At 36.1% G+C, this 19,608-nt stretch overlaps 1 protein-coding gene across 3 annotated transcripts in view; it reads right to left on the minus strand.

Moving 5' to 3' along the window:
- GRM7 (glutamate receptor, metabotropic 7) overlaps positions 1-19,608 on the minus strand; it is a 919,719-nt gene that overhangs the window by 479,058 nt on the left and 421,053 nt on the right. The gene's annotated exons all lie outside the window — the stretch shown is intronic.

Genomic DNA, 19,608 nt, shown 5'->3' on the forward strand with positions numbered 1-19,608 from the left:
AAAACACACTTAAAAGCCAGTATCGATGAAAAGGATGGAGGAAATATTTATAGAAAAATCCTAATGGCCATGCAAGGGGCACAAGATCCAGGGACAGAGACAGGTAAAAAACCTTACTCTAATGTGTAATGTGTTTAGGAGATATTTGTAATCAATAAGCTCAAACCTAGAACATGGACAACTGGGTGGAAGCTTCTAGACTTCCACAAACATGGACAAATATAAAATCAAATACAAAATTAAGCCTTCATTACACTGGAATCCCAATTAGTGTTAGCTCACTCCAAGTGGCTCTCAACTTTCAGCATACATGGAATCACCTGTGGTCCTTCTTTAACATATAAACACCCAACAAAACTATCAATCATCTTGACCTAACTGACAACCCACACAACAGAAACGCACTTATTCTTTTCAAGCACAAATGCAACATTTATTAAGATAGACCATATTTTGAGCCATAAAAAAACATTTTTAAAGCATAGAAATAATACAAAGTATTTTCTCAGAGTATAACAGAATCAAAGTAGAAATCAATAACAGAAAGATAACAGGAATATCTCCAAACACTTGGAAATTAAACAATATACTACAAAATAACCCATGGGTCAAAGAGAAGTGTCAAGGTAAATTTAAAAATATTTTGAGCTAAATATAAATGAAAGTACAATATATCAAAATTTGTAAGTTACAGTTAAAGCAGTGTTTAGATGGAAACATGGCATTATGTTTATATTAGAAAAGAAGAAACATCTAAAATCAGCAACCTAAACTTTCACTTTAAGAGAAAATAAATGAGTAAATACCAAAGGGGGGAAAAAAAAAAAAAAAAACAGAAAAGACATAATAAAAGGTAAAGCAAAAAAATCAATGAGTTTAAAAACAGAAATATAATAGAGAAAAACAATGAAATCAAAAGCTGCATTTTTAGCAGAGCACAATTGTGAAAACCTACAGATTCGCTACTCAAGAGACTGAGGAGGGAGAGTCACTTAAGCCCAGGACTTGGAGACCAGTCTGGGCAACATAGCAAGATCCCAGCTCTTTTATTATTTTTTTTAAGTTGCTTTTTTTGAAAATATAAATAAAATTGATAGATATGAAATGCAGACTGAGACAAAAACGGAGAACTAACAAATGACCCTATTTAGGAATGAAAGAAGGGTAACCCTGATGATCTCATGGATATCCAAACACAATATGAGGATATTAGTAATAACTCTACATCAATAAGTTCAGCTATATAAATGATATGAAAGAATTCCTTGAAAGATACAAAGTACCAAAACTGAATGCAGAATAATCTGAATAGTCCTATGTAAATTAAAAATGCCAAATTCGTCATTTAAAAATCTTTCAGAAAATAAAGATTCAGGCTCAGATGGTTTAACTGATGAATTCTATCAGTGAATGAATACATAAAACATAATCTACACAATCTCTTCCGGAGAATGGAAGAAGAGAGAACATAACTCATTTTATGAGATCAGTATTACCTAATACCTAAACCAGGAAAAGACATTACTAAACAAAAATTACCAAAAAAAAGTAATACAGACAATATTACTTGGAACATATTTGCAAATATTCTTAAAAATATTTTAACTAAACAAATCCAACAACACATTTTTAAAAAGATTAAGACTGAGTGGGTTTTATTCAAAGAACGAAAGGCTAATTAATTATTTGAAAAATCAATCATTATTTACATATTGTCAGACTAAATAAGAAAAAACATGAGCACCTTAATACATGCAGAGAAAGTACTTAACAAAATTATCTCTCTGTCTCTCTCTATATATTTGTAACAACAATAATAAACTCTGTAAACTAGAATTAGAAGATAATTTCTTTAGCCCAAGAATAGGCATCTACAAAAAGCCTACAGCTAGCGTCACATTTAATAGTAAGACACCACAAGGCAAGTTGCCCTATCCTGTTCAATACTGTACTATAAACTCTTGCCAAAATGAGGGGGGAAAAAGAAACAAACTATATACATGTTTCAAAGGAAAAAGTAAAATCAGTTCTATTTACATATGACATAGAAATCCCCCACTCCCCAAAAAAAAAACTATCAAAAAATCTCCTGGAATAAGTTCCTTAAACAAGGTTGCAGGATATGAAACTCAATAAGCAACAGTGAATCATGTATCAGCAAGGAACTACTGGAATTTTACATTGAAACACAATGCCATTTAATAGTATCACCAAAAAACCAGTCCTACTTAGGCAACAAAATATGTACAAGGTCCGTGTGCTGAAAACTATAAAACATGGCTAAAATATATTTTTAAACATGTAAGTAAATTCTTCCCAAATCTATCTATAGATTCAATGCTATCTATATCAAACTTTCCGTAAATTTTTTTTTTGTAGATTTCAACATCTAACAACATTTATATGGAAGGGCAAAGGAAATGGAATAGTCAAAACAATTCTGAAAAATAAAAAAATTGGAGACTCACACCACCTAAGTTTAAGACTTACTTTGAAGCTACAGGAATCAAGCAGTGTATAATGTTGGTAAAAAGTATTGATAGTTGAACAAAGGGAAGAAAATACAGCCTCAGAAGTACGCCAACACAAATATAGTCAACTGATTGTTGGCTAACATGCAAAGGCAATCAAAGGAAAAAGAATAGTCTTTTCAACAAATGATGCCAAAATAATTGGATTTTCTTATGCAGAAATAATAAACCTTGCCTTATATCTTATACAGAAATTAACTCTAAATGGATAATAGACTCAAGTGTAAAATATAAAGCTAGAAAACTTTTAGAATAAAACAAAGGGAAAATCAATGTGACCTTGGATTTTGCCAATGAGTTTTTGAATATAACATCCAAAGCACAATCTACAAAGAAAAACATGATAGATTGGATTTTATGAAAATTTAAATCTTTTGTTCCGTGAAAGACAGCATTGAGAAAATGAAAGCACAAGTCAGAGACTTGGTTAAAAGTATATGTTTGATAAAAGAATGTATCCAGAATATATAAATAACTCTTACACTCAGCAATAAAAACACAAACAATCAAACAAAATATCAGAATTCACACTTACAGAAGAGCTTGTGAAGCACATTTCTGATCCCCACTTCTAGAGATTCTTAGTCAGTTTGCGTAAAGCCTCTGAATTTGTAGTTGGAACAGCTTCCCAGGTGATGCTGATGCCGCTAGTTTAGGGCCCACACTGCTCTACGTGAAACTGCTGCAGGTGGTCAGATTTTGAGACATGTTCACCTGGGTGTCTCCATACTGGTTGTAGCCTACTCGGGTAGAAGTAAAATTTGTTCAATGATATTTTTGCCAAACATTTTTTGAGGAGCTCTTAGGAAGGTGGCATAGAGAAAAGGAAGGAAAGGGTAAATCATTGTGCTTTGTTATAAAGCTTACAATGGTACAGAGAGCCAGCAACAGATATATCCCTGGGCAATGGCGACTACAGTCTCAATACCATGATTCCTCCAAGTCTGGAAAGCATTATGGAGAATGGTGGGATGAAACCATCTGCAAACTGTCCTGGGACTCCTGGGGAGAAGAAATGGCTACTTTACCACCTTCTCAGCAAGAGAAGGGGTATAATTTTGTATGGAAACCCAGCTTCCCATCAGGATTCAATTACAGCTGAATGATTAAGCAAATTGGAGCAAACTCCATTTGGCAACATGTCTAGTAGACGAGCAGTCTGCACACATAGATTGAGGGCTCACCCGGTGTACACTGGGGGAACTGATGTGCACAGTTTCATGATTGCAGAATTGAGATGCTCATCCCCTCTTACAGGGAATTGCCCGCAGGTGAGCAAAATTAAACACCTCGACAGAAGAGATTGGCTATTAACATGGTAATGGGAATAAACCTGTTCGCAAAGCTAAAATGTAAAAACAAAAGAAAACTGGAAAACAGAGAAAGAGAAATAAACATGCTGTTTTGAAAATCAGTTCTTGGAAGGCTTGAATTGTACCTGCTGGAAAGACAATCCACCCCTTATTTGCCTCAGATCCATAAGAGAATGTGGTACGTTTAAAAATACACTTATATTGTCAGTAGATGACATCAACTCAAACATTGAAGCCATACCAAGAATGTCACTGTGAGACAATAATGATGGTCCCATGTACCTACCAGCAAAAAATGGAATCGTGCATTGCACACACACACACACACACATATCTGGTATCTGAATATCACTTAGCTTATTTCTCAGTAATGGTGATAAGTCAGCACACTACATTCTCCTCGGACACACAAAAAATCTAATCAGAGTTTGATGCTGCCAGTTGGTATTGCAATTGTCAAATTAATTCACACTTCTGTGGGGAGCCAACAAGTAGGGAGAACTGGAAAGTTTCATCATAAATGTGGCAACTGAAGAGCCATGAGAGATAGGACAACTCCATTCATAGCACCTCAGCTTTCACTGAGAAAGTCCACTGTCAAAACCTTAAGAGAGTGATACATACAAGAGAGATACATACAAGCCACTGAAGTAATGAAAAGAATTTCAGAGTCCCAGAAATCAATCTGCTTCTTGATTCAGAGCTGAAAACTGGTCAGTTTTCTGTCTACGCTTGGTAGCTAGCAATCTTTAGCAGCAAGAAGAATCTCAGGAATCACACCACAGATGCTTTCCAATAAAATACTTTTCTCTCCCAAATGATTATGAATTATTTTTGATCTAATAAGCAGAAACAACAGAAAACAATTTAAAGCCTGCAACTCAATCCTGAAAGAGCTGATATACAATACAGTTCTATTGATGATCTATTACTTAGATATCCAAATTTAATTTAGTAAATATTTATTGAGACTATTATAAGAAAAGCTCAATTTTTTTTTTTTTTTGAGACCAAGTCTCGCTCTTGTCCCCCAGGCTGGAGTGCAATGGCGCGATCTCAGCTCACTGCAAACTCCGCCTCCTGGGTTCAAGCAATTCTCCTGCCTCCGCCCCCTGAGTAGCTGGGATTACAGGTGCACACCAACATGCCCGGCTAATTCTTGCATTTTTAGTAGAGATGGGTTTCACTATGTTGGCCAGACTGGTCTAGGACCCCTGACCTCAGGTGATCCGCCCACCTTGGCCTCCCAAAAGTGCTGGGATTACAGGCGTGAGCCACCATGCCCAGCCTCAATGGTGTTTGTTTGTTTTTAAAGAAGTAATACATGGAAGCAGAAGAAGCCTTAGAATACCCACATCCAAATCTCCATTACACATGGAGAAACTGAGATCCAAAGAGTTTAACAGAGATAATATTAATCATAGTTGAAGGACTGGGTCCCATGAGTTCTGTCTGTGTGCTGATGCTATTCTAAGTACTTCTTATCTATTAACACATTCAATGATTATACCACCTTATTAGTGGGGAGAAAAAAAGAGGCATTCTGAAATAAAATAACTCACCTCAAATCACAACTGAATGGCAGAGTAGTACTGAGGTTTTAATCTTTCAATACTTTAAGCTAAATGACAAGACAGTGATCTGTCCTCACATACTCCACAGATTAAGATGAGAAGAGAATACATATTATAAAAGGAGATAAACATACATAGAACACGTCTTGTTAGAGGAATCACCAAAGGTTTTATAAAAGAAATTCAATTTCAAATGAGATGTTACATGTCTGTGAAAGGAAGGATACTTAATGGAGGGAAGAGAGGGGTTAACTTTGAAAGGTCAAGGTCATTGTGAATAAGACTGTCCAACCCTCCCGCATTAGTGTGTTTTCATGCTGCTGATAAAAACATACCCAAGACTGGGTAATTTATAAAGAAAAAGAGCTTTAATGAACTCACAGTTCCACATGGCTGGGGAGACCTCACGATCATGGCAGAAGGCAGAAAGCACATATTACATGACAGGACACAAGAGAAAACATGAGAACCAAGCGAAATGGGTTTCCCTTTAAAAAACCATCAGATCTCCTGAGACTTATTCACCACCACCAGAACAGTATGGGGGAACTGCCCTCAAGATTTAGTTATCCCCCACTGGGGCCCTCCCACAGCATGTGGGAATTATGGGAGCTACAATTCAAGAGGAGATTTGGGTGGGAACACAGTCAAATCATATCACCTCCATTTCCCCTCCCATCTTTGCTGAGAGATTCCTGGTTTTAGGGTGGTGAGGCATCCAGTCTCACACAACCGCTCATCACTGATCACAGTCAAAAGGGTCAAGTATGTTTCCCAATCTCCCAGCCTCTTTTCAACTACAAATAATCACGTGACCCACAAAAGAGGGAGAAATTTCCTAGAGTCAGTTCTGGGAAAAGTTTTACTCCCATGGTAAAAACAGAGGGAGGGAGGGAGAGAGAGAGAGAGAGAGAGAGAGAGAGAGAGAAAGCTGGCATGACTTTTCCTCTAACCCTCTATATATTATGATGTCTGCACTATTACTGTCCTCTTGGCACCACTAGGACACAGCAAAAGGATGACCAATTCCTTAAAACTGGTAAACCAGAAAAAGAGAGAGAACCAGAGTCCCTGACGTCACGCACCATTGAACAGAATAAATACTGTTAGCACCCACCTACTTCCTGATATGAGAGAAAATGAAACACCTTTTCGTGTCAACTCGCAGCAGTCAGTTTTCTCTTATTTGCAACTGAACACAGTCCTAAATGATCTTTACCTCAAAACATTCCAAGCTCAGTATAGAAAAGAAAATTCCTGAATATTAAAAAAAAAAAAAAAAAGTCAAGAAAATTACAAAGTTAAGAGTCCCAAGGAATCACTGCGGCAGTGAGGATGCTGGGAAGAGGGTGTGGCTGGCACCTGCATGGATTTGTGGACAAGATTGTTAGGTGAGAGAGGGAGACAGTGGAACAGTGTAAATGGCCACAAAGAAACTGGAAAGAGCACCTGGGGGTGGGGAGGGGTGGACAAAGATTTTGGTGATAGAGGCATTGAGAGTTAAGAGTACAGGGTTCTTGATTTTTCTTAGCCTCTAGCTCTCTGTGTGATCTTTGACACGTCCATACCCCTTTCTGGATTGCCAAGGGAGAGAGAGGAAAGAAAGAAGACAGGAAGCAAGGACAGATGAACACCCCCAAAAGCGTTCAGCAGCCAGAATGTAGGGAACATTTTGGGGAACAGATAGATAAGCATGGTTGCAGTAAAGTATAATAAAAAGCAGAGGTTAGGCTGGTGGGGTTGGGGTGGAAGTACACAAGACTTCCTAAGACAAACCACGGGAAACTGAACGCTTAGATAAAAAACTCTCTGTTCCCTGCCAGTGAGGACCACACCTCTCACTCTGAGCAGAATGCATGTTTTATTTGCACATGCTAATGAGGAATGAATCCATCATATCTTTCAGCCAAGAAATGTGGAACAGCAAGTCTCTATAAAATGTATTCAGGAATTTTATCATTTTATCTCAGGCAATATTTTCCCTAAGAAACATTTGCATTATACTTGAAGACATGCTGAGGTTTAAAGCAATCTTGGACACAGCTATATGTGCGCTAGCTGACTTAACCTTAAAATCTAGGAACTAAAACAACACTTAGAACAACGCTTCCATTTTATAGATGGTGAAATTTTTCCAGAAAGGGGAAATGATTGAGAAACTCTGCATCACAGCTGAGGCTGCAATTAAGTTTTATTGATTTCTGATGTCATACTCCTTTACTTTGTGTTGATACTTTGTGATACTTTCTTTGCCATTTTTAGATTCATGTACTCATTTAAAAATATTTATTAACCAAAGTTCATATTTCAGGCATTCTTTTAGTTGCTATGAGGGGAATATAGAAATTAACATAAGATACAAAGATCTCGCTCTCACAGGAATATATACTAATAAGACAACTTTTCTTTTTTATTATTTTTATTTTTTTATTATACTTTAAGTTCTAGGGTACATGTGCACAATGTGCAGGTTTGTTACATATGTATACATGTGCCATGTTGGTGTACTGCACCCATTAACTCCTCATTTACATTAGGTATATCTCCTAATGCTATCCCTCCCCCCTCCCCCAACCCCACGACAGGTCCCCGTGTGTGATGTTCCCCTTCCTGTGTCCAAGTGTTCTCATTGTTCAATTCCCACTTATGAGTGAGAACATGCGATAATTGGGTTTTTGTCCCTGTGACAATTTGCTGAGAATGATGGTTTCCAGCTTCATTCATGTCCCTACAAAGGACATGAACTCATCTTTTTTATGGCTGCATAGTATTCCATGGTGCATGTGTGCCACATTTTCTTAATCCAATCTACCACTGATGGACATCTGGGTTGGTTCCAAGTCTTTGAGTTGGTTCCAAGTCACTATTGTAAATAGTGCTGCAATAAACATATGTGTGCATGTGTCTTTATAGCAGCATGATTTATAATCTTTTGGGTATATACCCAGTAATGGGATGGCTGAGTCAAATGGTATTTCTAGTTCTAGATCCTTGAAGAATCATCACACTGTCTTCCACAATGGTTGAACCAGTTTACTTTTCTTTTTAATTCCCTCTCAAGACTATAATGACCTCTGCAAATGATCTAAGCTTAGATGACAAACAAAATCCCAATAAGGAACATCACATTTTTTTCAACAGCTGGTATCTTGGCAGGTCATGAGTGGGTTAATCAAGTTTGTGCTCCAATTCAAGAAGTCTTTGGAAAGCAAGCTGTTCCTTTCCCTGAACAGAACTAAAAATTGGTTGATTTTTTACAGTCACTGGTTTTCCCTGTGATTTGAACAGGCTTAGCAGTCAGAATCAATTGTCACTGGTCTCCACGCAGATTCTCTGTAAGAATGTCCCACTATTCATCCCTGGACAATAAAAAGAAGGTCAATTCATGAGGTTAAAACATGGCAGGTATTTACAAGTGACAGTTCTCATTTCTTCAGTCTCACCTGGATGTATATGGGGAAAAAGAAGCAGGCATTTTTATTATTCATTTTAAGTCACGAAAAGTAGGGGATAATAGAATAACTTGTCCATGTGGGATTCATCTAGAAAACTTCAAATCAATGGGATTTTAGAGCAGGCATATATGTACACTATTTCATTACACTTCTAAGACAGTGGTTCTCAGGATATTATCGGACCTTTGTGAATTTTCTAGTAATCTGTGTGTACATTTCTTACAGTACTATACTATAGTAGTTTTTAAAATTATCTATATACTACTACTTTCCATTAATAATGTAATAAGTACTTGTGTCATTCTTCATTGCTTCTTTCACTAAAGTCATATCTCTCCCCAATAATAACTGCTTTTATTGGTTCCAAAGCATTTTTAATGCCTCCATTCTTTTTTGAACACTGCCACATAATACCAGAGATGGACAGAAGTGGGGTTATGGGTCCACTTTACAGATGAGATGACTGGAGCTTGGAACATAGATTTGTCCAATGCTATATAGCTAAACGCAGGACCAGGGCAAAAATTGAGAAACATGACCCTTGACTAGAGCTATGTTCCTACCAGTTCTTATACATTCTGATAGGATTTCCTTCACTTCCTACCCCTCACTCTTTCCTGCATCACATTCCTATCAATGAGTCAATAAAACAGAATAAATGGAAAGCTTGTAACTCCAGTGTGGTCTTCTAGGCTATCAAAGTCATCTAAATGGTAAATAAATAAATAAATAAATAACTCTTTTGTAATAGCATCTTTTCATTTGGTGAATTAGTGCCAGATATTTTACCCCAACTCATCCAGACAAACAAATACATCTCCCTTTGTGTATCCTTAAAGGAGAACGATTGAGTCTTTGTCCTGTCAATAGGAATGGGCATAACATATATTCAGATCTCTAGGCTTGTTACATATGGTAAATGTAATGTTTAAATACACAGAATTTAACTTTGTAAAGAAATATAAAGAAAACACTACTGTCATAGATTATACTATCAATTAGGATAACAGCTTGCCACATTAGATATCAAAATTAGAGTTATAAAACATTATTAGTCTTCATTGATTTGGGGACCTCTGAATGCTAAATGATAAACTGAGCTTTAAGAATTGTGCTATTTTTCAGCATATTTATCTGCAGCTCTTGTTCCCCTTACCTTTAGTGTCTCTGCTAAGATATATTAGTCCTGCAGCAAACTATCACCTCTCTTAACACTTGAAAGAGTACACATATCAATTAGAGCATTTTTTTAATGTGAGATTTATCATTGTAAGGAAACCTTGCTATTTATCAGGATGTATGTCCCAAAGCAAATAAGTGGAAACAAATAAATCCAGCTTTTAGTGACTTAAAAAAATGTGTCACTCTTATCATTTTTCAGAAAGCCCAGAGAAAATTATTCCCCTTCTTACTTAGGAGTGAAATATTTAAGACTTTTATCAGTTATGCTTCTTAAGTACAATAGGTAAACAAAGATGCTAGTTAACATCACATTCTTCATCTTTGTGATCAAAGCAGATGACTTTGGGTAAAAGCTTCCCAAGTCCCAGAAGATCGATTGACTTGTTAACAAGAGAAGGCAAAGAGTTCATTGAGTTTTCTAAGTGTATGAAATAAAACAAGACATTTGAAGCCGATTTTCCATCTTCCAATTTACTGGCCTTCTCTTGAAGTCTTGCTCACCCTCTTTATTTTCTTTAGAGAATTCCAACAGAAGTCAAGTCACAAAAGGGGCTACCCAAGCTTGAGAATTCAATACTTAGGTTCTTAGGTCACACCTAAGAGTTTGAAAGATTTTTCTGCAGTAAATGTCTCCAGATGATGTCAGTATACTTATTTGCAAAATAGATGTGAGCTTACTGGCAGAATTATTCTGAAAATAGCTTTATTTATCTCTATCTATGGGATCAACCATGCCAGTTTTAGGGGTAGAAGGGGAGCAATTTTTCTGTCCAGGAATCAGGAAACAGATTCAGCTACAGCCATTGCCCAAGTAATTTACCCAAAACTGTGCCCAACAAAACCAAAGTCCTATCTAAGATGATGCTAACTGTTCATTTTAAGCCAATGTAACATTATTTTTGCCACAGGATTTGCAAATATATTTGTCTTTTGTGGCATATTCAATGATATTATGTTTTGATAATAGAAATGAAAGATTTTTCATTCTGAAAAACAGAGTGTACTCAAAAGAGGAATAAATAAAATCCTACCTTTAATGACCTCAATATAAATTTGATCAACCATTTGCGATAGTCTTAAAAAAAGAGAGGAAGAGACATGCATGCAGATATCCTTAAATTCTAGAAAGAGACACAAGTGATCGAATAAAACACGACCAGTTTTTAAGGCCTTATGTTTGGGGTCACAAAAAAATTCAAAAAGAAAGAATAAGAGAGGATAAGAGATTATTTTCACCTCTGTCATTACATATTCAAAGGGTTATTGAAATTTAGTAAATGAAATAAAAAATTAATGAGAAGGCTATGTTCTATGCATAAAAATGAAACCAAAGCTTTTGAAGCAGCTGAATCTGCAAATCATTTTGATAAACAGCATTTCACATTAGCATCAGAGCAACACCCACAAGAAAAGAATGTGAGAGGTGAATATTTGTGGATATCATATAATTTATCTCCAGAGTATAACAAGTCAGAAATTGCATGAACCTCAGGTTTACCAATTGGCCCGACAAATACCAAATTACATTTTGAAATGTAATTACTCAAAACCGTATGTTAAATGTTTAATGCAAAATATTAAGAAAAACATGTAATCTTGTAACAATGAATATGGGTTTTAATTTAGGTTACACTAAGCAATCACCTTTATGATTATGAGTTTTGAGCATTAAGCGAGCTCTGGCAAATTTCCTTCCCATGAATGAAAGTACAGGTTTCTTCTCATTCAAATATCTTAATTAGAGACTAGGATCACAGCTGGGTTACTACCTGTTTGACAATGCTGTGAGTTAAAGAAATCAAAGGAATGTACATAATCATCCAGATTTAAAGTGATTTGCTATATTCATATGTGGTGTGTGGACTCAACCCACATTGTCTGCTAATGATGCCCCATGAACTTCAGCTCCAAAAACTCTATCCATCCACACTAAAATCACGTTGGGCTTCAGAAATTAAGAGATAAATTAGAAGGAAAAAATCATAAATAAATACGATAAGTAAAACAGTGGAAAGGCATAAAGAACCAAGAACCTTCTTTTCCTCTCAGACTAAGGTTAGAAGTGACTTACCAATAGACAATTGGCATCACAGTGCAACAAAGAGGACAAAAAAATATTTGGTAGGTGGAGGCATCCTAGAAAGCATACAGTCTGGCCTGGCCCTCAAGGAACAGAGGAGTTTACATGGATGTTGAGAGTATATGCACACTGTAACATACAATATTTTATCCCCAGTCTGGAGTTCCTCTATTACTTGTATTTTTTTGGACAACAACCCCTTATAATTTACCGTTTTGTGCTCTTGAAAGAGAAGGCACACTAATAATAACTATGGGATGTTTACTATGTATTAGGCCCTATTTGATTGTCATGTATGATCTTCATTCAATAAAACACACAATAACACCACAGGTTTGATGGGAGACACACTGGGATGGGGGTGGTTAGAATGACCAGGCAATATGAGGTGCACTCTCCATAGGGGGTTTTAAAAAGAAACAACTAAAAGCCACCTGCCTTTTAGCTTAATCATATAATAATAATTCTAAACAAAGTCAGGGAAAAATACTATTCTTCTAAAAATCTTCTGTTGGTCTAAGTTAGGAGTCAGCAAACTTTTTCTGTAAAGTGCCAGATATTGAATATTTGAGACTTTGCAGGTTATATGGTCTCTTTCACAGCTACTGAACTCTGTTGTAGCCCAAATCAGCCAACTGCCCTTGACAACACAGAAGCAAATGGTCATTTCAAAAAAATAAAATTTACAATGATAAGTAGCTGGACACATGAAACTTGCTGGTCAAAGTTTGCTCATCTCTAACACAAGTTCTAAATAACTGCTGCCATAACTATTACGTCTTAGTAATATATGCATAAGCTTCAAATTACCATCATTTTTATTGGGTATCCTTTAATAAGCATTATATTTTATAAGGAAGTGAACTCAGAGAACTCAAAACTGTTTCATTTCATGATTATTATTGAAAATACTTTTGTAATACAGAGGAGGAAGCTGATATAAAATGATTTTAGTTCATAGTACGCCCCTAAGTAAACAACAGTTTTGTTTTATAAACAAACATAGTAAAGTGAAAAATGATTTGCCAAGACCAACCAGTAGATAAATTAAGCCCAATTTCAAAACTAGTTTCAATAATGAAACAAAAATATTTAACTCCCTCATGATAAACAAGATGTCACAACAGTCATGGCTTGGAGCAAACCCGAGTCAGAGAATGAAAATTTAGCCTTCGGTTTCTTACCCAGTGCTCTACTGAACGTTGATTAAATCTACATTGTGATAAAGAGGCAAGATAAATCTATAATTCATCCCATCTAAATTTCCCAAACTATTAATAGATCTCTCCATTCAAAGCAGATTACATATTTCATCCTATTAATTATGTGATATTCTGTTGACATTTTGAATTGATCTATTTATCTTGATTGTTAGTATTGATTGTACTAGTGTGCAGATCCAAGAGAGCTCATGTATATACACACACACACACATACACGGGTGAGCATGCAAACCCCACACACCCCTAACTCCTGAAGCCAAACACTGTGGTACTTTGGTAATCAGCATTTGTAACTATGCATGTATCTGTGATTATGAGTATTGTAATTTCTACTTAGCTAATTAAATCTGAAAAATTAGTGTGTTTCTCTCAATTTCCTTCAAAGCTTATTTTTCTATCACAATTTAATTGAGTTATTAGGCTGCAATCGAGACAAATTAAGATTCTTGATGATGTTTTCCTCTCTCAGTAAAGATATTGACACTGCTGTTCCAGTTATATTTGAACAGTCACTTTGCAAAGTTATAGACAGCACTTTTAATTAAAACACCTAATCTTCTGAATTGGTTTGATTTATATGTTGCTTGAATCAGCTTTCAAATGAAATTGGATTTATTAGAATTTTAAAATAAAATATCGGGCCAGAAACTCCATTTATTTTCTTTTTCAAAGCCTGCTTAAGTGTTTTATGTATGTCAATAATTCTTCTTTGTGAATTTTTTAACTGCCCATAAAGTCCATGTGAAGAACTTTAAAGAATTTTTCAATGATTTGGCTCAAGTACGTAATAATTGTATAGTGATTCCTCTGAAATGATATTCTTGATGAAAGCAGTTTTGTGCTATATAATGCCTCCAAAGTCTTTAAATTCAGCTCTTCTTTATCCAATCAAATCCCTCTCCAAATCTTTCTCCTTGGTTTACATTGAACAGAAAATCTTAACTTATAATTAATTGTTTAGAGTCTATTTCAAAACCAGTCTTTCATATCCATTAAATCAGCATTCCCATGAGAGGTCCTATCTTTTTATACTACTTATTTGTTTGAACAGAGCTTTGGTGCTTGCAGTTATTTTTAATAATAATAATAATAATAACAGCAACCTCCATCAAAACCTTTAATGAACATTTAGGGTGTGCCAGGCTTTGCATCAGCTACTTTATAAGCATTATTTAACTTAAACTCACAAAAATATTTACAAGGTTGAAACTTCTCTTGCCTTCATTTTAAGACTGAGAAAACCCACGCACAAGGAGGTTAAATACCTTTCTCTCTGAGCCATACAGCTAGGAAGTTTCCAGCACCAGCATTCTAACCTAGACTGTCTGACTCTAGACCCATGGTCTTCACCATTCCCTACAACTCAGAACTTCGAAAGTAATGTTAGAGAGATTAAAATCAAGGTCATGTAACTAGCAGTAGACTCAAGATGTGAAAGTAGGTTTCCCACTAAACCAAGCAGAACTGAAACAGAAGAGTAATCTGATCTGCCTAAATTAAAGTTACTTAATATTAGGTCCAATGACAAAAACTTAGTCCTAAATCTCAAAGCCCGGGTCTACATTGTTGGTTAATCCTTGGATAGAATGGAAAGGATAAATGTAAATTCCTCTGGTCCACATTTTTCAAATGAGTTTCCCTCTTCTGGGAGATCTTAATAAAAAGGTACTGTGATCAAACACATCTGGGGAACATCCCACAGTGTATATCACTGTTGACGTTTCACAAAACAGCTTTAATATATTAAACATTTTGAGAAGCACTGCAAAAAAGACACAATCTTAATTAGGTCTAATCAACAATACCTACATTTATTAAGTCACAGATCCTATTTGTGGTAGGCAGAATAATGGCACCCTAATGATACCCACCCCTTACTCCTCAGAATCTGTAAGTGTGTTACCTTACATGACAAAGGGGAAATAAGGTTGCAAACGAAATTAAGGTTGCTAATCAGCCTACTTTGACACAGGAGAGTATTCTGGATGATCTAGTGATGACGAGGGTCATTACAAGTGAAAGAGAGAAGCAAGAGAGTCACAATCGGAGAGACAGATTTGAAGATGCTGCACTGCCAACTTTGTGGATAGACGAGAGCCATGAGCCAAGGCATAGCAGCAGCTTCTACAATCTGGAAAAGGCAAAAAATCATAATTCTCAAGAGTTTCCAGGAGGAATGTATCTCCACCAACATGTCGATTTTAGACCACTGAGGCATATTTTAGACTTTTGACCTCCAGTACAGTAAGATAATGGATCTGTATTATTTTAATCCATTGACCATAAATTAATCTGTTATTTCAGGATATATCTTGACAGTTTGAAGAACATGGAATTCTAATGTTTTAACATAGCATTTCTCAGATTGTAATGTGCATAGGAATTATGTAAGTACCTTTTTTTTTTTTTTTCTCGTAGAGTTGGAGTCTCACTCTGTTGCCTAGGCTGGAGAGCAGTGGCGCAATCTCTGCTCACTGCAACCTCCATCTCCCGAGTTCAAGCAATTATCCTGTCTCAGCCTCCCAAGTAGCTGGGACTACAGGCATACGCTGCCATGCCCGGCTAATTTCTTTTGTATTTTAGTAGAGACAGTAGAGACGGGGTTTCACCCTGTTGCCCAGGCTTCTCTCGAACTCCTGAGCTCAGGCAATCCGCCTGATTCGGCCTCCCAGAGTGCTAAGATTACAGGCGTGAGCCACCACACCCCACTGTTTTTAAAGTACAGACTCTGATTCAGTAGGTCTGGGGTGGGGGCTGAAATTTACATTTCTAACAACCTCCTAGAAGATGCTGATGCTGCTGGTCTGATGTTTATATTTAGTATGACAAAATTTAAAGGGAATATTTTTTTTAAAAATCTGCTTTCTTAGGAAAACTTTGGTAAAAGGAATCCCATGAAGTTACAAAAGGAAAATAATTAGCTGCAGATAAATGATCATTGAAATAGATTAGCAAGTATTGTCCCATCTGTCAATGTGACACAGATAAATTTCTAGGGAAACGAGAATAGAAGGAAAATTCACAATCTATTGAGATCTTCCATCTCTAACATTTTAGGCACAATCTCCCTCACTAATAAGACAGAAGACATATGAAACACAAATGGAGATTTTACGAAATATTTTCAATATAATCACGAAGTCATGTAAAATACCTGTTTTAGCACTGCAAAATAAATTAGATTTACATAGATTAAAATACAAGATTTAAAAAAAGAATCTGGAAATTTCTGCCTTGTTCTCTCTTTCAAATGATATTTTAAAATATACTTTATTTCCTATGTTTCATACTTATTTTAGAAATACCTGAGTGCATAGAATCAGAAAGCCTCATCAATTATCTTATTTCTTACCTGCTTGGAGAAGGAGAAAAAGCTTAAGAAAACTTGAGAATGTCAAAGAGAACCATTCCTAACTACTTCTGCCAGCACAAAAAGAACAGACACTTTTTATTTTTTTTCCTTTCAGAGTAAATTTAGTGTCCGTGGAAGGTATCAAGTTAAAATCCCTAGAAATACATGCATTTTTCCTGACCAGAAAGTCTGGGGATGATGATAAAAGCTTTTTCATATACCTGTTCAGTGCCACAGGAGAGCATTTTTCTCCACCATTTCTACTTATCTGGTCTTTATAGAAGGAGATACAAATTACAGACTAAGCCATTAGCAAGTTATCATTTGTAAGCACTTTGAGGATTAACTTGAAACATATCATTTTGTGCCTCAAGAAACTTTTGTTTAAACAGGATCATGCGTGTATAGTGCTACAGAATTTTACAAAGCACTTTATGATTGCAAACACTTACTGCAAACACTTTTCTGAGCTTGTACTACATGCCAGCACTACTGGACTTTGTATCCAGCGCTTTATATGTTTAATGATATTTACTTCCCGTGACAGCCTATGAAATAGGTAGTACTGTGATTTCAGTCTTGCAGATGCATGAGCTAAAGTGCAAAGTCGTCACATACACTGCACATGTTGCCTAGGGTCACACAGCTAATAAGTAGAGGAGCTGGGATTTGAATCACAACCCTGGTTCCAGAACTCGCTCTAAAAATTGTGTGACACATTTCTCATCATAATTTTAAGAAGTTGAAAACTGCATTTACCAAATGAGAAAACTGTTACCAGGGAACGTGATATATCAAATGTCACACAAAAAGTATGACAAGAAGTCATATTGTAACCCAGCTGTACTGTTTTCAGAGACCAAGGACTTTCCAACTGGTCCTGGTATTCCAGCTCAGCATGTTACCTTTTACTGAGTTTTGCTAATGTAGATAAATTAAACTTTGCCCCCAAATATAAAGAAGGGGTAAGGTCTTTTTATGATGAATGAGGGTATGAAATGCTAAATATCCCTGGCTTTTCAATTAAGCAGTAATGCCACTTTAATTATAACAAGGCAAATATGCCTGTTTCTGATAGTAATGAATCTAGACATTGGAAATCACACTGGCTAGAAAGACTCTCCTGTGGTCACCAGTCTCCCTTCCTGACACCTAGCACACATGGCAAAGTTTTGTAAGGAAGGGCATAGGCTACTGTTTTCAAAACGAGGCAATAGCTGAATATGACCACAGCAGGAAAAATCTTAACCATAACTGGACTGGCATTTCAGAATAGCAGTTCTTTTGGTTTCAATGACTATAAGTATCTCTTTCTCACACACACAGACTTAAACACGACCATGTCCACAAGCACACACACAAAATAGATATGAGTCCTTGAAGAGCATGCAATGAATGGAAACAGAGTTCAGCTGTGTCTTATGGAAGTAGAGCTGAGAAGGCATGAAAGTCTCAGGTAGCTCCTCACCGACTCTTTTATTGTAGGGCTCTTTGGTCTCTTGCCTCTGCTTACTTGCACACATCTATTGAATTCTACTATCCACAGATAACTTCCTCTGGTTACTCATGGATTCTGCTCCCTCATAACCTTAGCTTGCCCACATCTACTGGTGGATGCGGTGCCAACTCTCAGAGCTGACTCCATGGCTAACTGGCTCAGGTTCTCATCTTCTCCATATGGTTTGGTCAAATGTCCAGTCTTCATGCAATCAGTTGTACAGAGATCATTTCCTCTCTGTACACATTATTTTCAATAGATATTGGTATCTGGACTTTCTATAGTTGGAATTACGGATGAAGCGAGAGGAGATGTGAGGAGTACAGTCATGCCGAAATTACCCCCACCATGCTGAAATGCATCCACGCATGTTCACACCTTTATTATGTAAAATAAATGGAGGTTTGCTTAGATTTTAAGGCTTTCAGAGAATAAGATTTTGATACCTCTACTTAACAAATCACTTCAGTATTTGGTGAACATCAACACATTCCTTATGTCAACTGTGAGTAAATCTGTAATATACCGTTTTCTTATCTATGTTGAAAAACTAAAGCATTATCTTATATTTTATTTAATATTCATCCCAAAGTGGATATTAGAGTCATAAATTCTCAAGGTTGAAAAGGAATTACAGAAATCATCTATATTGGACCTGTCACTGTTTTCCCCTGAGAACAAAGCAATAAGATTTCAATAACATTTAAATTTATAATCTCCAACCTACCAAAAAGCTAAATGATGATTGTGTTTGATGTTTCTTCTCTGCTTACAAATGACTTACTTTGTATTTAACCATTCAGTGAAGACCTGAGAAGTCTCTGTATTCCAAGCACAATGTTAGAACTCAGGTCTTCAATGTTGTTGCAGATTCACTCCTATACTTGATCATGGTTCTTATCATAATTTCTGAACTTGCTCATATGCTTGTCTTCTTGACATTGAGTACCTGATTCTAAGAATCACATCTTATGCATGATTATTGCCTTAACACAAGGTAAATACCAAGCATAAACAGATACTCAACATATGTTTTTTAGATCAATGGATCAATTTCAACATCTATTAATAAAATAATGAATGAATAAATTAAAAAGAAGAAAATGTATAAGAAAGGAAACAAGATGGTCTTTGCTCTTAAGGATAACAACATGAATTAATAAAACAATGACATCTTTTAAAAAACATGGGTATGCTGCACAGTTATTAATTTAATAACATGTTTTCTTTCATTTGTCTGAGCAGTGATTTGCTCAAATAAAACAGATTCTAGGCCGGGCCCGGTGGCTCAAGCCTGTAATCCCAGCACTTTGGGAGGCCGAGACGGGCGGATCACAAGGTCAGGAGATCTAGACCATCTTGGCTAACACGGTGAAACCCCGTCTCTACTAAAAAAAAAA

This window comes from Mandrillus leucophaeus, unplaced genomic scaffold (assembly GCF_000951045.1).
Source record: "Mandrillus leucophaeus isolate KB7577 unplaced genomic scaffold, Mleu.le_1.0 Scaffold637, whole genome shotgun sequence".
In the NCBI taxonomy this organism is placed as follows: Eukaryota; Metazoa; Chordata; class Mammalia; order Primates; family Cercopithecidae; genus Mandrillus; species Mandrillus leucophaeus.